The sequence below is a fragment of the Aedes aegypti genome, chromosome 1 (assembly GCF_002204515.2).
Source record: "Aedes aegypti strain LVP_AGWG chromosome 1, AaegL5.0 Primary Assembly, whole genome shotgun sequence".
In the NCBI taxonomy this organism is placed as follows: Eukaryota; Metazoa; Arthropoda; class Insecta; order Diptera; family Culicidae; genus Aedes; species Aedes aegypti.
Window position 1 is genome coordinate 61731745 of NC_035107.1, and position 20954 is coordinate 61752698.

The 20954-nt window shown below is 36.7% G+C and overlaps 1 protein-coding gene across 4 annotated transcripts in view; it reads left to right on the forward strand.

Annotated features, from left to right (window-relative positions):
* The first annotated feature begins 8270 nt into the window (after positions 1 to 8270).
* Positions 8271 to 20954, forward strand: part of LOC23687938 (ubiquitin-conjugating enzyme E2 H) — a 42587-nt gene continuing 29903 nt past the window's right edge. For 2 of the 4 annotated variants that reach the window (XM_021837515.1, XM_021837527.1), the window contains exons 1-2: positions 8271 to 8475; positions 8519 to 8569. The gene's annotated coding sequence lies outside the window, so the exon portion shown is untranslated. Of the gene's footprint in view, positions 8570 to 20954 lie in introns of all 4 variants that reach the window. The other 2 variants (XM_021837507.1, XM_021837516.1) reach the window with 1 other exon arrangement.

The window sequence follows — 20954 nt, forward strand, 5'->3', positions numbered from 1 at the left end:
GCTAATTACCAATTTAAAGGCTGTATTTTGAGTGGCTCTCATGGATGTGGGTGATATCTTATCACCGCTGCCTGGTGGCGATAAGAGCCGGTAAGCATGTGCATCCTTGTTGGTCGGTTAATATTGATAGTGAACGACTGATTCAAGCGTTTGTCGAATAATCTCATAGGGGATTTTGACGGTTCTGTTTGATCGTTATTCATGTAATTAAAGATAATTTTGTAGATAGTTGTGTTCTAGGAACATTTATTGGAATATTCAACGAGATGTGAATTTAACCCCCTCAACTAGCAGCTTAATTATTTACTGCAAAAAAAACAAATCACGATAACTTTCTTTGCTTCTCAATATTTTTGCTCACAAGAAAACACTGAATCTGTGTTGATATTGATCACTGGGCATCTGGATTCGGAGAAATTCCAAAATTCCTTGGAGGACCGACGCATAGCCATAACTTACGTAAATTTCGCAGGCTACAGATTTGTTTTTATCGTATTCGGATATTCACTCTTCGGAACAATACATTAATGGGCGCATAGTGAAAAAAATGAAGTACTTTTTTGGTGCAGCCTTCTTTGTGTAATGAGCATTTAGATTTCTGATACCACACTGGCCAAATAAAGATCTTGAAAACTTCAAAAAACATCATATCGTAATTTTCAATTGTATTCAAGAATACTTAATCTATTGGCAAGATTATTACTTCCTTATCACATTTTATTTATTTTTTGATAAATTGGCCTAAAACAAAATGAACGCCAAATAAATTTTATATGGAGAATGTCGGTCCCCAAAGGAACACCGGAATATGTTCAAAACTAGTTCACCAATGATTAATATCGATTCAACGATTCTTGAACTAAAAGAGTTTTTGAGTACTTGTGAAAAAATGGTGCAAAAATATTGATAAACGGAAAAATTATAGCGATTTGATTTATTTTTGTGGTAAAAAATGAAGCTGCTGATAGAAGGGTTAAAAATGATGGGATATTTCTGTAAGTATCTCAATAGGCTTTAGGTTGCACTAATGGGTTTTAAGAAGTAGTTGGTTGGTGTTTTTTTTTCAATGTTTACCATTGCACTTCATAGGAGTATTGATCATATATTTAGCAGTTCACAGTTTTGTTTCAAACATGGATGCTGTGTTTTAATCTACTAAAGTGCTTTTTTTCGCCACTCAAAACTGAACAGCTAATCATGGATCTCTTTCGAAAAAGAAAGTCAAGAAATCTCAGGAATTTATCAAGGTCACACCAGGGGTTTCCGTGGATCTCTCATGGATTTCCCGATTTTTACGCCAAATCCCTCGTCAGAAATTCGCCATTAGCGAATTCTTTTTTTTTCTTTTAAATCGAGTATATCGCTAGAAATTGGAAGAGAATTTCTCCAATGGCTCTTCCAGAGATTTCTCCGATTTCTTTGAAGATTCCTCCATGGTTTTACCACAAATTTATCCAGATAGTGCTCCAGGAGTACCTTCAGCAATCCCTTCCGAAATTCTGGGTTTCTCCAGGGATTCTTTCAGGCCCAGACAACCAGAAATCGTTTATTCATACTAATTACATCAAATCCGCAAAACACCGTGGAACACTTCTTTTCTGAGTTCTTTTGTACATTTTGTTTTGTCCCGCACTGAGGCAAAAAAACTTAACATTTTCTTAAGAAATAATTATGATTAGGCGCCACAACGATTGTTGTTGAAACTTTTAAGTTTTACTTATGATTTTGGTGAAGAATTTTAGTAATAAATTTCATAAGTCAATCAATGAAATTCGGTATTAAGCGCAATGATAATATCTTAATTCGAAATTATCAATCGATAGTATTGTTTGCCTTTTATTTCAAGCGTGCCCAAAAATTGACATGTGTTGATAACATGTGATCTACTTTCGATCAACTTGTAGCCAACATCGAAAGCGGAGTAGTGCTTCTAGCGATTGCTTTGATAATTATTTCAAGTAATTGTTGTTAAAGAGCTCTCACTTATGAAACTTATGATCCCATTTTCGAAATGTTTAAGCGTGCAATGAAACCATAATTTGGCTGGTTCATAAGTCTTGATGTATGGAAAACCTAAGTATTTTTGCCTCAGTGCGTATACTCGTACAAAGTAAGTCGAATCAATCCGTAGCAGCTGTCAAATCAACATTTCTCGCATAACTTCTGATCTCGCCCTAAAAGCCATTGGTAACCATGTGTGCAGCTCGTTGTTTCTGAGCATTTGAATGGATTTTCATGTTATTTAACAACGCTATGGTGAAGAAAGGGTCATTATCTACCTGCCCGTGATGTTGGTTTGGATGCTTTTTCTTTCATTTGCTCAGAAACAACGAGCTACATATGTGACTACCAATGGCTTTTAGGGCGTTATCTCAGAGTATGCGAGATTTGTTATCATAAGTTAAGTCGCATGTGATCACAGGTTAGTTCGGTAGAATATTTATACACTCGCATTGTATGTTATTATTCATCACATAATATATGCACGCATATCGCCTCCACTTTTGTACGTAGAAGGCCTTTTCGCGACACCTTATAAGTGAAATTTTGCACATACAAAGCCTCCAGGTGATTTCGTTATACGTTCATTTTGGTTGTCTGGGGGAATTTCTCCAAGGGATATTCTAGGGATTTTTCCAGAATAATCTCTACAGGGATTACTCTAGAGATTTCGCAACGAGTTTCTCAATGAGTTCCAAAAGCAATACCACCAGTGATTTCTCCATAGAATACTTAATAAGATTCCTCTTGGAATACCTTTCAAGAATTCTTCCGTGAACTTTTTCAGGGTATTGTCGAGCGTGTGGGACACGCGACGTGTGACTCGTTCCCGACATAACTGTCTTAATGACATGTGTGGCGTTGCATTCTTACTATGTTTATAAACACAGCGCACTATTCAAATATTAGTCGCGACGCTTGGAGATTGAGAAAAAATACATTAAAAAAAGTTTGTCCTCATTGCTGTCAGATCCATAATATTGACTGGGTTGGTGGTCTGATGGCTACCGCTTCTGCTCCATAAGCAGAAGGTCATGGGTTCAATCCCAGGCCCGTCCTTTTCTTCGTACTTTGTAGTTGTATATCTCTCACTTGCTTCTATCTTCCTTTCAATATCTATCACACTCAAACTATATTCGTTCATAGCAAACGCTAGAACCAGAGACGGACAAGAAACCGTTTGCCTAACACTTTCATTCTTCCACGCGCATGCCTTCCCTTACGCCTGATACATAGGCAGTCTGCTAACCACAAAAGCAAACCTCTCTGCCATGCCTTTCCCCCAATCCATACACTCCCGCATGAACTGGCTTAGATGCAGTGGTATATACGGTCTACGTGGGAGCCAGTTCAATGCACCATCGATTCCTCCCCCTTCCCCACATCGGTCTGCATTCTGACGTAGCAGGCGCCATTATAGCCTAAAAATAGAAGATCATCAGCACTTATACACTGAGGGTGTCTGTTAGTCCCAAGCAGTCGTTCGGTTGGTTCCTTGTGTAAGTGCAGCTGATCTGGCGATACTGGAGTAACATCCACGGGCGGCCAACCAAAAAAAAAAAAAAAAAAAATTCTGTCGGATCCATAATATTGTAAATTTTGCACCTTATTGAAGGCGATGATTTGTAATCGTCGCCGGTGAAATCGTCGCCAGCCAACCAACCGCTGTGAATTTGACGTTTCACCAGTCTTACCAACATAACGACACATCACCTGCTTTGATTTGTTTGCTGGCGACGATTTGGTTAGTCTGTTTGAAGGTTGGCGGCGTGTTTTGTTGCCCATGAAACAGACAATATTGTCTAGAGATTACTCCAGAGATTCTTCCAGGTATTTTTAAGCGATTTCTCATGATGTTTCTGCAGAGATTCCTCCAGAAATTCTTCAAGCTTTCCTCCAGAAAAAAAAAAATATCTAGAGAGATTCTTGTAGAGATGACTCCAAGGATTTCTCCAGAGATTGCTGCAGGAACTCCTGTAGGGATTCCACCTGGAATTTCTCCTGGTATTCTACAAGTAATTACTTCACGAATTCCTAAAGGGATTCCTTAAGCATTTTCTCAAGCAGTTCTCTCAGAGATAGCTACAGGAAATACTTTAAGGATTTTTACAACTATACAACTATTTGTACAAATCATCCAGGGACTGACCAAGAAGTTTATCTAGAGAATTGTTCTGGACCTCAAAACATACCTTCGGGGATCTTTCCAAGAATTCCTCTAGAAATTCCAACATAAATTCATCCAAGAATTTCATCAGAAATAATTCCAAGAAAACTTCCAGGGATTGCTTCAAATTTTTTTCCATGAAGAAACTTTTAAAGAAATCCGAAGATAAACTCCTAGTGAAATACTTGGAAGGAATCTAGGAGTAATCCCAATAGGAACCTATAAAACAATATTAAAAAAATCCCTGTAGGATTTATGGAGGAACCCCTAGAGAAAATTCTGGGAGAATTCTTGAAGGAATCTTTGGTTAAATCTATGGAAAAATCCTTGCTGGAGTTTTTGGAAGAATACCCGGGATAATGAAATGAAATAAATGAATTCCTGAATAAAAATCCCTAGAAAAACTTCTGGAGGAACCAGAAAAAGGTTTTCTTGAGTATTCTCTGGAGAAATTCCTAAAGAACCTGCTGGAAAAATCTGAGAGGGATTGCCTGGATACATTGCTGGAGGAATCTGAAGACATATCTAGAGTCATCTTTGGAGAAAATGCCTGGAGTACCCTTGGACAAATTTCTAGAAGAATTATAGGGTATACCACAAAGTATGGGCACGACTTTAAAGTCGTAGTAATTACCATACTGCCATTGAAAGAGTAGTGCAGAAAAAAAATCTGATTTTTATACATTTTATTATTACACTTGTCAAGATCAAATTTTGAATTTTTAATGATTTTTTTTTCGCTACCTGGTCATTGATGGTATTATATTTGAACAATTTTTGTTGTACAAAATTTGTACTAGGTCAAAAGGTACTTACAATAAAAATCGGAAAAAATATATTTATAATTGTCGATACGATAAATGATCAGACTGTCACTCATTTTATTGGAAATTATAAACTTGACTATGTGAAAATTTAATGAAACTAAAAATCCAATTTCAGCTGTGGTCGATTTTCAAAAGGGTCAAAACCAAGTCCTTGTTTGTCAATTAAAACATGTTAAAATCGAAAACTTTTGTTGCCTATCCAAAAGTATTTGAAATAAATAGCTATAATTTCGTAAAAAAAAAACTATTTACACTGTTTTCAGCCAAAGGCTGCACAGACTGAACGATTATTAACATTAGGCAACGGACAACACGGAACACCCAGTAGCTCAGTGATGAATTTTTCGTTTGACGAAAAGTTTCTACCAACTGGAGCAGGAATCGAACCCACAACTCGTGGCACATTACGCCTAAACGAGTGCCGCCGCTAACCGCACGACCATGAAGCCCACAAGTTACATACAATAAAGTTATCGTATGTGGAGACAAAAACTATTGATGTTTTAGAACTTTATCATTTTGTCAAATGTTGTCTAGCAAAAGTAAACAAAAATTCAAACAAAATTTTCTGTGGAACATCTTAGATACAATGTATTTCAACTTACCACATCGAAGGATTTTGATAAAATCATTCATTATTAGTAAATTTCAACAAAACACAAAAGTAGGGTCTGTGCTAGCTAGATAAGAATCTATTTTCTAAACTCAAAAATTTTAATATCAAAGCTTATTTTATCAAACATAATATTAACAGCCAGCATTTGAAACGCCCAAGAAGAAATTCAAAAATATAAAAAATATGTATTTGTTCGAAAAACTATTATAGTTCTAGTTATCAAAATCGTGCCCATACTTTCTGGGACACCCTATAATGTAGAGATTTTGCTGGAGAAATCTCTGTCTATATTTTCTAGAAAAAATCCCTGGAATAATCCTTGGATGTATTGCCAAATTTATAGAGAAATACCTGCAATAATCTCTGGATTTTTTCTGGAGGAATCACCGCCCGGATAAAAACGTATCATTCAGTGGATGGAATAAACCATTAATGTACAATATAACGTATTGGATACAATGCAGCGTATTGTAATTGAATGTCGAAGCAATATTATTCTTGTTTGGATATACAATTCAAAAACAATATAATATATTGTAACAGAACATTGTATTGTTTTTAATTGGTTTTATACCTTACAATTTTGGTCAAATTCCTATTTTCGTGTAAAACAACTGTTGCTTTTTTCTATGTAGCTTTGCTGAAAGAAATAAACAAAACAAGTTCAGAAAGCAAGAAATGTTGGGTGAAAAATATTCAAAAAGTAAAAATAAGTAGTTTTTCAGAAGTCACATGACATTAGCTGTAACGACGAATACAACCATGATACAGTTCGTTGAATTGTTTTTGTATTGTACAACAATACACGAATTGCTTATCAAGACAATACATGAACAATATATCGTATTGTATTTTCAAAATGTTTGTATGAGAAAATATCTATATTTGTATTGTTACGATACTTAACCACCCATACATTATATTGCAAAAATCTCATATACCATACAGTGAACTGTTCAAAACAATATATTGTACTGTAATTGTATTGTCATTTTACAATATACTGTATTGTATTTCCAATATATTGAATGGTACTGTTACAATACGTTATATTGTTTTTGTATTGTATTTTTTATCCGGGCGGAGGAGTCTCAGAAAGAACTATCTAGAGAAATGGTGCTCTCACGGAACTGGTCTAGAAAGTACGGTTGTGATTGAAAATTCTTCCTTGGGCAATACCTAAAGATTTTTTCTAGAGAAATTTCTTGCAACATTCTTTGAAGAATCCTTGGAGAAACAGATACTGTAGATTTGGAGAATATTATGAATAGTAAAACGACCTACCGGGTGACAATTCAACGTTAGCAGGATCAACTAGTCAAAAATGAATTTCCGGGAGGTTTTTTTGTGAAAGTCCGCAATGAATTTCTGGAGAAACATTTGAAGGGATCTGAAAGAGTGCCTGAAAAAAACGTCCATGGCGTCTATTTAGATCTGGAGAAAAAAAAATCATGAATTTTAGTATAAGATGGTTTGAAAATGATCACACCCAAGGGTGGTATTGGCGGCTCTTTATTGCTACCCCAACGTGTCGCTGGTTCTAAATTGTAAACAACCATACAAAACAACGACCAAACAATGGTAAAGGCGTAATCAATTTTCTCGCAAACATCTATTTTGGGAATTAAGCAGAATTTTCTGATAAAATTGCCAACAGCGCACTGCAGTAGCACGTAGCAAACAACTGCTTGCAAACAATTTCTTTCAAGCGCATTGATTACCTGTAATTTTGCAAAGAATGATTTTTACTTTTCCGCGTTAAGCCTTAAAACTGGTTCTGGACTTAGGTTGGCGGCTTTTCAATTTTACTCCCAGTTGACAGCCGCCCTCCATCCTTGATCACACCCTACAGGGGCCGGTGACAGAATATTCCGGCTAAATCTTACTATTGTTCCTCTTGATTCTCTTGTACATTTGGATTGAAAAATATGAAATTTGATCCGTCGTATCAATTCGTATGATTTTTTGTATATGATATGTACCAGTTGCTTTTAAAATAAATTTTAGGTGCTAGTTTGTCCACTTAAAGAATTTTATAAAGAATCTCTGAAAGAATTTTGTCATTTTAAATTTTGTTGAAGTAAATACCCTAATAAAAATTTGAAGGAGTGGCTGCGTTTTGTGTTTGATTTTTTTGTATATAATATGTACGTTTTATTTCGATTCCGCGTTTCTAGTTCGGCCGGTGAAAAATTAAATCAGTATGCCACCCGGCAAATAGAAGAAAATAATTGATGAAAGTGATCGGAGCAGACTCCGGGGAAGCTTATAATATAAGCTTATATATAATCATATTATGGTTCGAAACGTCTCATAAAATGGCTTATGGTTCACTTCCACCCCTTTTTACTTTGCGTTCCATCGTTTGTGCGCACTCCCTGAGTGCACGTGCTCCCTTGATGTATTTTTTGAGAGCGTGAGTTCTACATCTGTCACCGAACAGTCGAACGCTCTCTTGCACTGCCGAAAACGATGCATGTTTTGTTTTGCTGCCATCTCGCTTTCACTAACGTTCGGTTGTGCAATTTTGTGTTTACTGCCATATTGGTGTCTCACTCTTGCGCGTAACACTTTTTGTCACACAAGGAACAATAACATTCAACAAACAACAAGAGCAGAAATGGAGCTCACCACTTCCTTCGGCCAGCAGCTCGTGAGTTTCGATTAGTTTTGATTTGGCACTCGGATTGGATGGAAATCGTCTTGCTCAAATTTCGTCTTCGGTTGGTGGAGAAAAAATTTTCGAGTTGAGTGATTGAAGAAACGTTCCCTCGAGTCAAGAAGAGAAGTGCGGGAGGAAAGGTTTTTATTTTGTGTGGTGCTACTCGCCAGCTGCAGGAGGCGAGAGAGAGAAGAGCAAAAAAGTGATAATTTTTCAGCTGTTTTCACCTAACTTGTGTCGTGTAGTGCTGCAGAAAATTGCAATTTACTGGATAGTCATTGCTCCAGAAAGTGTTGGTAAGTAGCCTATTCGCTTGGAAACTCGTCGTGAAACCTTCATCCCATGAAGTTACTGCGTAATTTCTGCGAGCAGCGAGCAATTTTCTCGAAAATTTGGAGTTTTTTCGTCTTGTTCGATATTTTTTTTTCTTTGCCTTCCCTACTCTCGTAACTTTGCGAGGGGCTGGCGAACAAAGAAACGAGCAAAAGAGATAAAATGGGGATATGATTGGGCGGTTGAGCGAGTGGGATAGCAATGGGTTTTATTTTTTCTGTTGTGAGCTCAGTTTTGAGTTGACTTTCGATGAGCGAATCTTCTTTTGGATGGAGTGAGCGGTGAGCGGGGGTAAAACTTTGTGTGAAGGGGAGGTCAGTAGAAGCAGTGTTGGCAAATTTGAAGTTTGAATATTGAATATACGTTTGCCAATCAGTAGTTTATTGAAGCGAAAGTTGAAAAAAGTAATAACTTTTTAGTGAAATTAAAAGTTATGCAGAATTGCATAAAAATATTATATTTATAATTTAATGTTGCATTTAAATAATCATACGAGATTTTTGTTCCCTTCAGACACAGTTTAAATGGTGCAATAACTAAGTAAAATTGAAGATATGTTTTTATTAAAAATAGTGGTCCGCAAATTCGTCTTGCGATCAAGTAGGCTGTTGAAAAACGCCATGTGATGTCCCATACAAAATGACAGTTATATTCACTCTCGTTTTTCGACTTTCACGTGTATATTTTTGAGTTTTTCAAACACACAAACACGTCGGAACACTTCAAGAACCTAACTGTGAAAGAAATCAGGTAAAATTTATTGACTCGTTCTCAAGTTTATTTCGTGACATACAAACACCATGCCTTTTTATTTATATAGAAGATAGACTAGATAGATAGATAGAAAAACAAGAAAAATTTTGCTGAAATCTTTCTGCATAAATTAAATTCGTCAAAAAATGCTTGCAAAGAATCTTACGGATGATACGCAAATTATGTTACGCTAAATTTTGGACCAGAGTGAATTTCAAATGGACTTATCCACGGTCTTCTTTTATCCCTCTACTTTCTTTTTCTTTTCTGCTCTAAATGCGGGCAATGTTTACATTAAATGACATCCGGACCAACATCCGGACAACGAATGTTCACCGAATGAACACGAAGTGGATGATGTACAACGAATTCGTTCATTTTTTGTTAAACCCGACCGCAGTAAAGGTTTTCTTTCCGCTGGAAGTTTGCAGCGTGACGTCATCGTAGATTAGTTCATAAGAGTGGCCTGAATGTCAAAGTTGTAACATGGCGAACTGTCATTTCCATACAAATCGCGTTCCAATCGAGCACGAGACCTGTCACTCCAATGTGATGGATTTTACTAAAATCCATCACATTGCTGTCACTCTAGTTTGCAAGGCACTCTAATTTGGACATTCTTTCAACCCTCCCCCACACTTGTCACGCTTTTGGTATAAAATTCCTAAACATTTCGTAAGACTTATCATACTATTCAGCACCCCCCTTAAAGCGTGACATAATTTGTGCATGTCCCTAAGACAGGCCTGCCCACACTGAACGAAAACTCCGGTCGCAACATTGAATGATTATTGACTCATCCGAGCCCCATACCTATTTTCAGACACAATCAAGATGATTTTCATCTGCGCTAAAATCATCTGTTTACAAATCACTTCGAATGAAAATCATCCAGTCTTGAAATGATTTTTATCCTTCAAATAGATGCCTCAAATTGAATGATTATCATACACACATGTAAACAATCCCCATTCCATTATAGATAATAATTAAAAGAATTCAAATCAAAACTTAAACAACTACAGAACACTGTTGCTGAATACACATTATTATTTATTTCCTTAAGGCCGCACGGGACGTCATCATAATCACCCTATCCATTTCAAGAAGCAAATCCCAAGAAACCACTCCATATATCGTTGCGAAAATGTATCACTACACTCAGGCAAAAGTACTACGAATATCCATTGTTTCCCCTTATGTTTATTTGCCACAAGAAATCGGTATGTGTTTCATTGATTCACCTTATGGAATTTGATCTGAAGTCATCGCCAATGTGGTGTCTTACTTATTTCATAAAACAGCCTTAATGAATATTGATATGATATTTTAAGAATTTCTTCTTTTCAGTAGTATAAACTACATTACTTTACTACTTTACTTTTTACTAACATTACTCGAATAATAATGCAGTATTATGCAGTAATGTACCATATTGTACTGTTGAATATCGAGCAGTGATGCGGCGAAAAAATGAAAATTCGATCTCTAAACGTTTGGTTAAGCCATTTTCCAAGGAAAATAGATATTAATGTAATATGCAATTGAATTGAACCATTAACTCTCTTTTTAATAATCTGTATATTTGTTCCTTTTGTTTTTTTTTTATTTTCACGATCGTCCCATTGCCGTAGTTCTTTCCTCATAACTAGACTTCTAAAAACGTTGACTGCAGTTTGTGGGATGTCAACGATCATGCTGATCTCCAGTAGAATGACTGTTCTGTCAATGGAATTATACCTGAAAATTCAATTCCGTATTAATTTCAAATCATCAGAAAAATTACCAACTTATTACCTTTTAGAATATTCTAAGAGAAATACGATGCTTCAGTAAATGAATTCGCAATCAGCGTCCAATTATGCTTCCATTTGAAAATTTCATAATAACAACCTTAATGAGTTTTTTCACACTGATGAGAGCTATGAGCTTTCATAAGGCGGCCTTATGAAATTGATATACGTTAATGAGGTATAACATGCTTCGCAATTATGGTTTTCATTGGACTAATATGAAATCTATAATAGTCTTATGAAAGATGGTATCATTAAGGAAATGACTAATGACAGCAATGGAAATCATAAGGCGCGCAATGAAATTTGTGAACGTTCATTATAATTAACTATGTTACAATAATGGTTATCATTTCAACGGTAATGAAATCCATAATAGCCTTTTGAAATAGGTTTTTTATAACATTTTTCAATGCTTCATAAGGGAAAATTTATGAAATTCGTTAATTTTTTTGCCTGAGTGTATGATTCTATATATGTAGGGCACAACCCGATAAATTTTCAGCTTCATCGGGTTCAATAAAACTCGAGATTTGCTTCCGCGAAGTTTTGATGATTATTGTTAGAGTGAGACGAAAAGATAGGGAAAATAAACACGGTCTCCCGTGTCCCCTTAATGAGGTTATTAAACAGAGGCGTCGGCGTCCCGCATGTGCAACATGTGCACATGCCATCCTGACCGCCAACAATATGTAGAACTTATCAATGACAATTTAATAATTCATTCACCTAACAAAATATAGCCTTTACAAGTATCCACTATTATCAATAGTTTTGCTAAATAACTTACATTCATCAAATAATTGTTATAATTTTGCTTTGCAAATAAATTAAATAGGCATTTTCGTGCGACGCACGATCTGAGACTATTCTTTTTGCTCGCGCACAGCGCGAAGCATGCCTGCTGCGCAACACTTTATCCCACGTTTACACATTGTTGGCTGGGACGATGAAACCCAACGTGTGCACTTTCATAGGCCAGGGGATGTGGGTTCACCTAGAGTGAATTTATAGCAGAGAAAAAGTAGATTTTGTATGGAAATTGACAGAAAAAAGAATGACAAGTTCATCCACTTTCTCTGGCCTATAGGCCAGGGGATGTGGTTCACCTAGAGTGAATTTATAGCAGAGAAAAAGTAGATTTTGTATGGAAATTGACAGAAAAAGAATGACAAGTTCATCCACTTCTCCTGGCCTATTGGTAAACGGGGCTACCGGTATCGTACACGCAATGCTGCCAATGTGGTAAAGAGCTTTTTGAACTACAAATGCCAGTGTGTGAGTAGCCAAAGCGTCAACTCTGACCCAGTGCACATCTTGTTACAGCCACCAAGTCGACCAGTGTGAGAGTGCAGATGGGCATGAAAGAGAGAAATCAATCCACGAGAGAGATTCATTTTGCTTGCCTCTCTTTTTGGAATTCGCGCCGTCAGCAATCAGCATCACCATGCTTGTGGTGTGAGCGCGGGTGTGTCTCAGACAGCGGAAGGTGGATTATTTTTTAGTTGACTTTTAGCGACAAAAGCGAGTATTTTACACGATGCAAACTGTTTTGGTTCAATTCTATGTAAAGATATACATGAGATTAGTTTGAAACCAGTGCTGTTGAAATTTGTCACTACTTCGTCAGAATTCATCATTGAATGATGACTGATTATTGGGTTATTTTGCGATGACAAATTTACCGGTTTTTATTGACTGGCTTAAACAGAAACTTGCGACGACTGACGCGCCCCCATTATTCATATAACGGTGGGTTTAGAACCAAGTTGGAGGTGATAATTTCGCATTTTGGAAGAAAAACATCACCTCCAAACACTAACGATTTTGCGGTGGGATGTTGACGTTTGATTACGAAAAAATGGATCATTGAAGGTAACTCTTTCGGTACTCACCGCATCAAAACAGTGGCGCTACCGTATATGGAATTTAACATTGTGCATCACTGTTATGTCAAACACACAAGACTACGGTGGCGCTATCTATGCTTTTCATAGCGGCCGTTTTGGTTATTTTAATGATCCATTGACCGAAAGCGCACTTTTTCTTGTTTTGAACGATATTATTACGCTCGACATCTTATTTTTGATATTTTGTCGTCCTGAAGTAAAATTTTCCAAGGGGAATAAACAGTTTCAGGGCACGGGAAAATGTTGAAACAGGAGTCTAGTTCAATTTTTAACGAAGATTTAGAATATATAAATTGGATACCCATGTACAACTCTATTGATAAATTCAACTAAAAAGCTTGATTACAAAATAAAATATAAAATATTTAATTCGATTGAAAAGCTGAGAAAAACACATATTCGAGAATGGTGATTACGCTCTTTATACTAAAAAACTTGGTCCGTGGAGCATACATATTGCAAAAAAAGAGATAAAGTTAAGTAAGCAGTGCACAGGTGGAAAATTAGGTCACGCGACGCCTCTGTTATTAAATGTTATTCATCAGTCTTCAGGAACAAATGCCAACCTGCCGAACACCATTTCGCTGAGCTCCATGGAATCAGAATACTTGCATTTTAGCGACCTGTGGTTGGTAGATAGCATTAAGAAATGTGAAATAAATGATACAAAAGAGGCTATTGTAAGAATCCAAGTGCAATTACCTGTAAAATTCATTACGTTAAGATTTAGAAGATTGATTTGACATTTGACCATCCCCTTTTCGTCTGATACTTCAGACAGTTATTGAATGATTTTCGGTTTCGGACATGGGAGAAATTAAAATCCGTCATAAATTGCATTCTATTCATATGTGTTATCGTTGTTCGATTAGCTGCCATATACCATTCTATTATAATCTAAAATTCATCTCTGAATTGGATGATTTTTGTTCAACAGACAGTGGATACAGCATATTCTTTCATAATCATTCAAAATGAGGAATGTGAATTACAAATCATTCAATGTGCGACCGGAGTTTTCGTTCAGTGCAACCTTTTTGGCTTTTTTTTGGCTTAAATCTAGAAAGATTCGCGAATCAGGCGAAACTGACAAAATGTACACAATTTAAGAAAATATAGCGTTGGAATTGTAGCTCAATTGTCTATACACTGCACTTGAACTTTTCCCATATCGATAATTTAACTATTTTGAAGCGCAAATTTGTAGAAGACGAAACTTCACCTCATGCCAAACCACACACTTTATTGATTACGCCTGTGTTTTTGTTTATCAAAGTGATGGGCGCATCTGAAATCGAAATCAAAACACGGCGAGAGTAAACGGCGACACTGTAAACAAAAAATAAACAAGGCGTACATGGCGGGCTTAATTGAAACCAGAATGTAAACACGGCGCAAAAGTAATAGGCACACTGAAAATAATATCGATTACAGGCTCATAACATTGGGCGATACTGGCATCCTTGAGTGCGTTTAAGGCGAAACCTTATAATATTTTTTTTAGTACGAAATAGCTAGGGAAATTGTAGGAGATGTGTGTGGTATTGATGAGGATTTTAAAACTAGGTCCATGAAATGTGTATTAAAGTGGAAAAGTTAAAGTTTGAGTATATTTTCTCCAATTGGGATTAAAAATTGCACATGAAAATTTCATTGGTTATTTTCTCATTGTTATTGATTTGTCAGATAGGCCCTTATCACGAATCCCTCTCGAAATGGTTGCCGGAGTTTAGGGTGACCATCTCCTGAAGACTCAAAATCAGGACAATTTAAAATTTTCACAGCTTATACGAAGAAATATGTTTACCTAATTTTTGAGTTTACTTTACCCAACATTAAGTATATCGATTATAGTTTCAACCCAAAATCTCTCGGTTTTCTCTTTCTCCCACACGAATGTTGTTAAAAATAGAGAGAACTGCATCTACCCAATGGGGGGTACTTTGGCCCATTAAGCCAAATTTGGGTATATGCAACTTTTCTTATGTTTGGGTCGAAAGAACTCAATTTTGCGTTAAATCAACCCAAAATTGAGTATATTTTTCTAATGGAAATAAAGCTAAACTACCTAGTGGGGACCTTAGAAATTTAGCCAAAATTGAGGTGTTGAGCTCAACTACGGAATTGCGTTGAAACAACCCAAAATTGAGTTGAATTCCGTCTCCGTGTAGGGTGTCTTGGCATCTGGGTTTTTCTCGGCCGATTTGTATGAAACTTTGCAATAAGAAGCATTTCAATACGATGCATGTTGTGGCTAAATATGAGGTCAGCAGCTTCCAAAAAAACCCACTGCCAAAGTGAATCAAAAGTGCAAATAATAGGATCCTGCCCTACCTGTGAAAGTTCTGTTTTAGCTCAAATTCCAGATGTGAATCCTATTTCCAATTGGGTCCTAAAGCCCTGTCCCAATTTTAGTGCCAAACGCTTAAGTTTAGGCCAAAAACACATGTTTACTCAATTTTCTAATGTTTTCCGTTGGTTTAAGCCCAAAAACATTTTTATTAGATTTTGTCACATCCTTTGGCTTAAACTCAAATTTTTGGTGTGTTTTGTTTTCCGTGTCCCTTACGAAATGTCAGATAAGCCATTTTATGAGACGTTCGAATGACGTTTTCTGGCGGGCCACTCATTGTTGTTGTTCAAAAAACTAGCATGATATTTGAATGGCGCTGGTTACATTTTTGTTGCCGATGACTTCCCCGTCTCTTTCAGCGCATGTTTCTACCCGGTTTACATGTATTATAGGTAACGTAGATGAAAAATATCTTCCCTGCCTACTGATTTACATTTTACATGCGAATATTAAAAACTTTGTTGCATTGCCACCAGCGCCATTGTTGAATATGCTCCTTCCAAATGTAGCGCTAGAAGAAACGTAAATAAATCGGCCCGCCAGAAACTTTCAAAGCTGGTAAACAAACGGAAACCATATGATTCGAAACGTCTCATAAAATGGCTTATATGAACAACCCCAGTGGTCGAACTAAAACCCCTGTGGTGTTTTTGTCGACTAAGCGAACGTCAAACATGATCAAAAGTGTCAAGGTTCATTTATGGACCAAATTTTTAAATTAATGTTTAAACATGATATAGCCATTATTTGAGCGGGAAAAATTGCTAAAGTAATTACAGTAACATGCTTTTTCGTATTATAAAATAAAAACAAGATTTCATTACAAATTTTAGGACCCAATTCCCAATAGCATTTTCAAAATTTTTTTTTTCTCGATTTTTAGTGTCGAGGACTTGTAATGTAAAATCACGAGACACTTCAAGCGTGTGCTAGAAAAAGGGCGTAAGTCGCATGATCGATTTCTCTTCATCGATTCTCTCTTTTGTGAATAAAGGTGACAAGAGACGGGTTTGTTAGCATTTTTTCACTTTAGGACGCAAGGCTGCGATGCAATCTTGTGCCCTGAGGTGAAAAAATACTGACAAACCTGCTTTTTGTCACTTTTATTCGCAGAAGAGAGGATCGATGAAGAGAAATCGATCATGCGACTTACGCCCTTATTCTAGCACACGCTTGACTTCTGATTAACAGGTATGAGTATACATACAAATTCTTAAATATAACTAGGTAGTCTTTTGCTAAGACAATAAGAATCCTTTAGGAATCTGCCAAGGGTCTTAGAAATTTAATTTAGGTAGCCCACGAAATCCTGCAGATAATTTCAGCAATTTACCGATAATTAAAAAAAAAAAGAATGGTGTCAGAACAAGATTTTGCTAGGTAATAACTAAGAATGTCAAAACAACCTAGTATATTTCATAGAATCTGATAAAAACTTAAATAAAAACCAGCTAGAAACTTTTAGGAGATTTATAAAACATAATAATGCCATAAAATAACGGTAGCACTCCTCGAATCGTGGTTATACAGAGAATATGGTAACTCTTTTTAAGAATTCCATAAAAAAGCTTCCGCGCAGTTTCCATAAAGGTCTCGTAAGAATGGCGCTAAGTCGTACAAAAAATCAATCAAAGTTTTTGGGAGAAATTCGTTAAAGATTTTCTTTGGAATCTGACAGATTTTTATACACAATTCTCTGAAAACATCCTTTACGAATGATCTCTTCCAGAAACTTTGATTAGACATGGTGTGCAGCACGCGATAGTAAATGGAGGAAATCCCGATGCATCAAAATATCGAAATGAACATAGGAAATCCTGTGATTGCTACTATCTGTGCTGAAAAAGCAGGACAAACCTTAAAATATGAAAAATCAATCAGGACGCCTCAAAAGAAACTCAAAATCAGGACATGTCCTGCTAAATCATGACGGATGGTAACCCTACCGGAGTTGTAATAATTCTTAGTTCAATCTGAGAAATTTGTACCTCAAATGAAAGCTGGGTATTATATCTGACTAATCCATGTATAAAAATTTGACCACAGATAACAGATGTTGGAAGTCCGATTGTAAAACTGTGTAAGACAATTACGGTCATTTTGGAATGGCAACACAAGTAGCAACACAGTGGTGGCGCTGTCATCGCTAAGTTCCCATGGCGATGTCAGTGGTGAATATGAATATGGGTTTATTCTACGACTGGCGTGAGGTGACAATTGTCGGTCTCGTATAGCGAGGTGACAATTCTCGACTCGAGGGAAGTGACTCGCCGTGTAAATCAAATGGAGAGTCACTTCACTCGAGTCGAGAATTGTCACCTCGCTATACGAGACCGACAATTATCACCTCACGCCAGTCGTAGAATAAACCCGGAAATATTTCACGATACTGATACTCACCACTGATTGACTCAATTTGCTGTGTGGCGGCGCTAGTGATGGCAAAGAGTTTCAATTTGAATATTTACACAGATTTGCAGAAAATGTTTGTTCTAGCATAAACATCTGTAATCTGTGATTTTACTTTATCTCAAACTCATCGTTACAGATGTAATCATGTCAAAAAATTAGTGCGGCACGCGGGCCGGACTGTTTTTGCCTTTCGATGCGGCCATAGTAACGCGTGTGCGTGCGCAAACGCGATGCGATCAAAGGATTTCCTATTGTTGATATTCTGCTTTGCGGGCTCGCAAACGCGGACGCGTTTACTATGGCAGCGCCCTTTTTTGTCTGCAGCGCTATCAAAGAGTTTGATATACATTTAAATTTTTATACGTGGATTAGTCAGATATAATACTAAGCTTTCATTTGAGGTACAAATATCTCAGATTGGCCTTTTTTTACGAACGCGACAAAAAGGTTGGGCAGGTTCTTCAAAAATTACTTCACAGAATTTTCAAAAAAGCGCTTTCGTCAGAGATTCTACTTTCAGCTATAGGTACCGTTTGGAAATTTCTCCAGCAATTTATCACAGGATTTACTCCAAGAATTCTTCAGTTGCTACCAGGCATTGCAGAATTCGCTCTCATTTGAGTATGAAGCACGATCAAAGCAAGCAAAGAAAAACATCCCATCTGTTGCGGTCCACGATGGTCATTGTATCGCAAAGTGTAACAAGTCTGATAAATGGAAGCAGCGAGCGAGAGCCCCAAAGAGAGAGCGATGATAAAATCCATTTTACTCGCTTGTTTACCGTTGGGGATAGGTGTTTTTCTTTACTGGCACGATAAACAATCCACGAATTTCGAATAGCAATAGTGTCCCCCAGGCTTGGAGCATGTTTAGAGGGGTTTTATCATGCACGTCTATCCCCCCAATCTGATCAAAGTTGTAGCAGTATACGATAAACAGTCTCTCATAATGTGCAGCATGTTATGATAGTTACAGAGAGCGATACGTGAGAGATTCTCTCAATTTTCTCAGGATTCAATCCCTGGTTGCTACTTCAGAAGGTTTTCTAAAGACCTTGCTCTAATTGTTCGTCCCATTTATACGATGTCGGTCCACTTTGTTTAGAAATCCTAATAATGGTACAGATCCTTGTAGGCCGGAAATAAGTACTTTTCTACTACTAAAAAATCTTCCAGGAAAATCGATAAGCATTATTCTATCTTGTTTTTGGTATTACGTCCTTAGGGGAAAAGGTGGTAAAATGAACACCTTAAGGATATCATCTGGCTCCTGATAGGAATTTGTACAGTTCTATCACATAACGTCAAAAATAGGGATGTTATCTATAGCAGCAACACGAATTCAAACTAAAATAACTAAATTTTCACATATTTTTATCGCTAGTAAAAAACGATGCAAATGTTCATTTTACGTGCACTATGTGGGTAAAATTAACAGCTGTTGGTGGTAAAATGAACATCATGCAAAAAACGTGAGTAAAACAAATATTTTTGTAAATCTATATTGCATATCCAAAAATATATCCATTAAGGATTGTAAACCTTTCAAAAAGAAATATAAAAGTATTAAATTTGACATCATATCATAACGATATTCACCTCACTAAAAAACCTCAAGACCTCTGAGCTAAAAGCTCTTCGTAAGACACGTAGTGTTCATTTTACCACCCCTATTCATTTTGCCACCACTTCCCCTACTGGGACAGAGCCTGCTCAGCTTAGTGTTCAATGAGCCCTTCCACAGTTTTTAACTGAAATCGTAGCAGTCTGAGTTTTGCCTACACCGAACACGTCAGTCGGGTCGGCGTCAACATCGTAGTCTAGGAAACCATGGTAACCTAATCAACAACTGATGCTCAGAGATGAGATGCCCCCCCGAGCAAAGTCGAATAACAACCGCATAACATAGTGATAACAAGATGTACATCATGATTTCATTTTGTTATTTTTTGTTATCAATACGAAGACTTTTGTCATCAACGAATTTTGAGCTGTCAGATCGAGGATGCCTCCGACGGGTGAATGATGTCAAATGTTTGTTATCATAATTCGATCTTTATAACTATTTGATAACATAATGAGTTATCAATAAGGGAAATTGACTTGATAACAAAACTTATTATCATTGTGTTTCAAATGATAACACAATGAGATATTTATATGGTATTTTTAGTATAAACTTTTGTTATCACGTTTGTTATGTTGCCTGCTTATTCAACCAAAATGGAAACAAACTATGTTATTAAATGCTTGTTATCGGGTAACACAACTTGTTATCTTTTTGTTACCTAACTTTGCTCGGGACATCGATGTTCTGGATAATAGTTTACAATGTATACGAATAAGGCTTTTGATTGTGTCAATTCATGGTTGAGATGAAGATAAAATAAAGATTCGATTAGAAAAATACTTCTATTCGAATAATTCAATTGAACATCAGGGGCATGAACGATGTATCAAAATTTGATTGTATAGAAGAGCTGTTGGAAAGATGGATATTGTTGTCTTTGGCGAAACGTGGTCGAAGAGAGATATAACAATGTTATATTCGCTGAATGGCTATGTTGGCATCTTCTCATGCAGGGACGATTCGCATGAAGGACTAGTAGTGTACATTCGAAATGAATGGTTTTCATCACATCCATGTTACGTTGCAAAACAAGGGAAAACCATGCATGCCATGCACAGACCTCCAAGCTTCGATTTTAGGCGGTTTTTGTCGGAAATCGAACACTCGATTACTGCTAATAGAAGTAGAGAAGACTGCGTCCATAGATATACGAATGTCCCGTTGAATCTTACTTCTAACAACGCTGTTTGTGAGTATATTAGGCTCTTGGAATCCTACGTCATGTTCGCAACGAACACGATCACCACAACAAGAGAAGCAAGTGGTAATCAGGTCGAATCGCGACCGATTGAATGAGCTGTTTAATGCGCAATGCGTGCGAGCTCCTCTGACCGGCAGCACAAACGACAAATTAGAGCATGTGATTACACACTTATTTCCAGTTTTTCTGTTTGGTAATTTTTTTACAGATGTACATCTGTAAATCGCTAAGATTACTGAGTTTTCAGCACTTCGATGTAAGATCACCGATGTACAGCCATATTTTTTTCCATTTTAC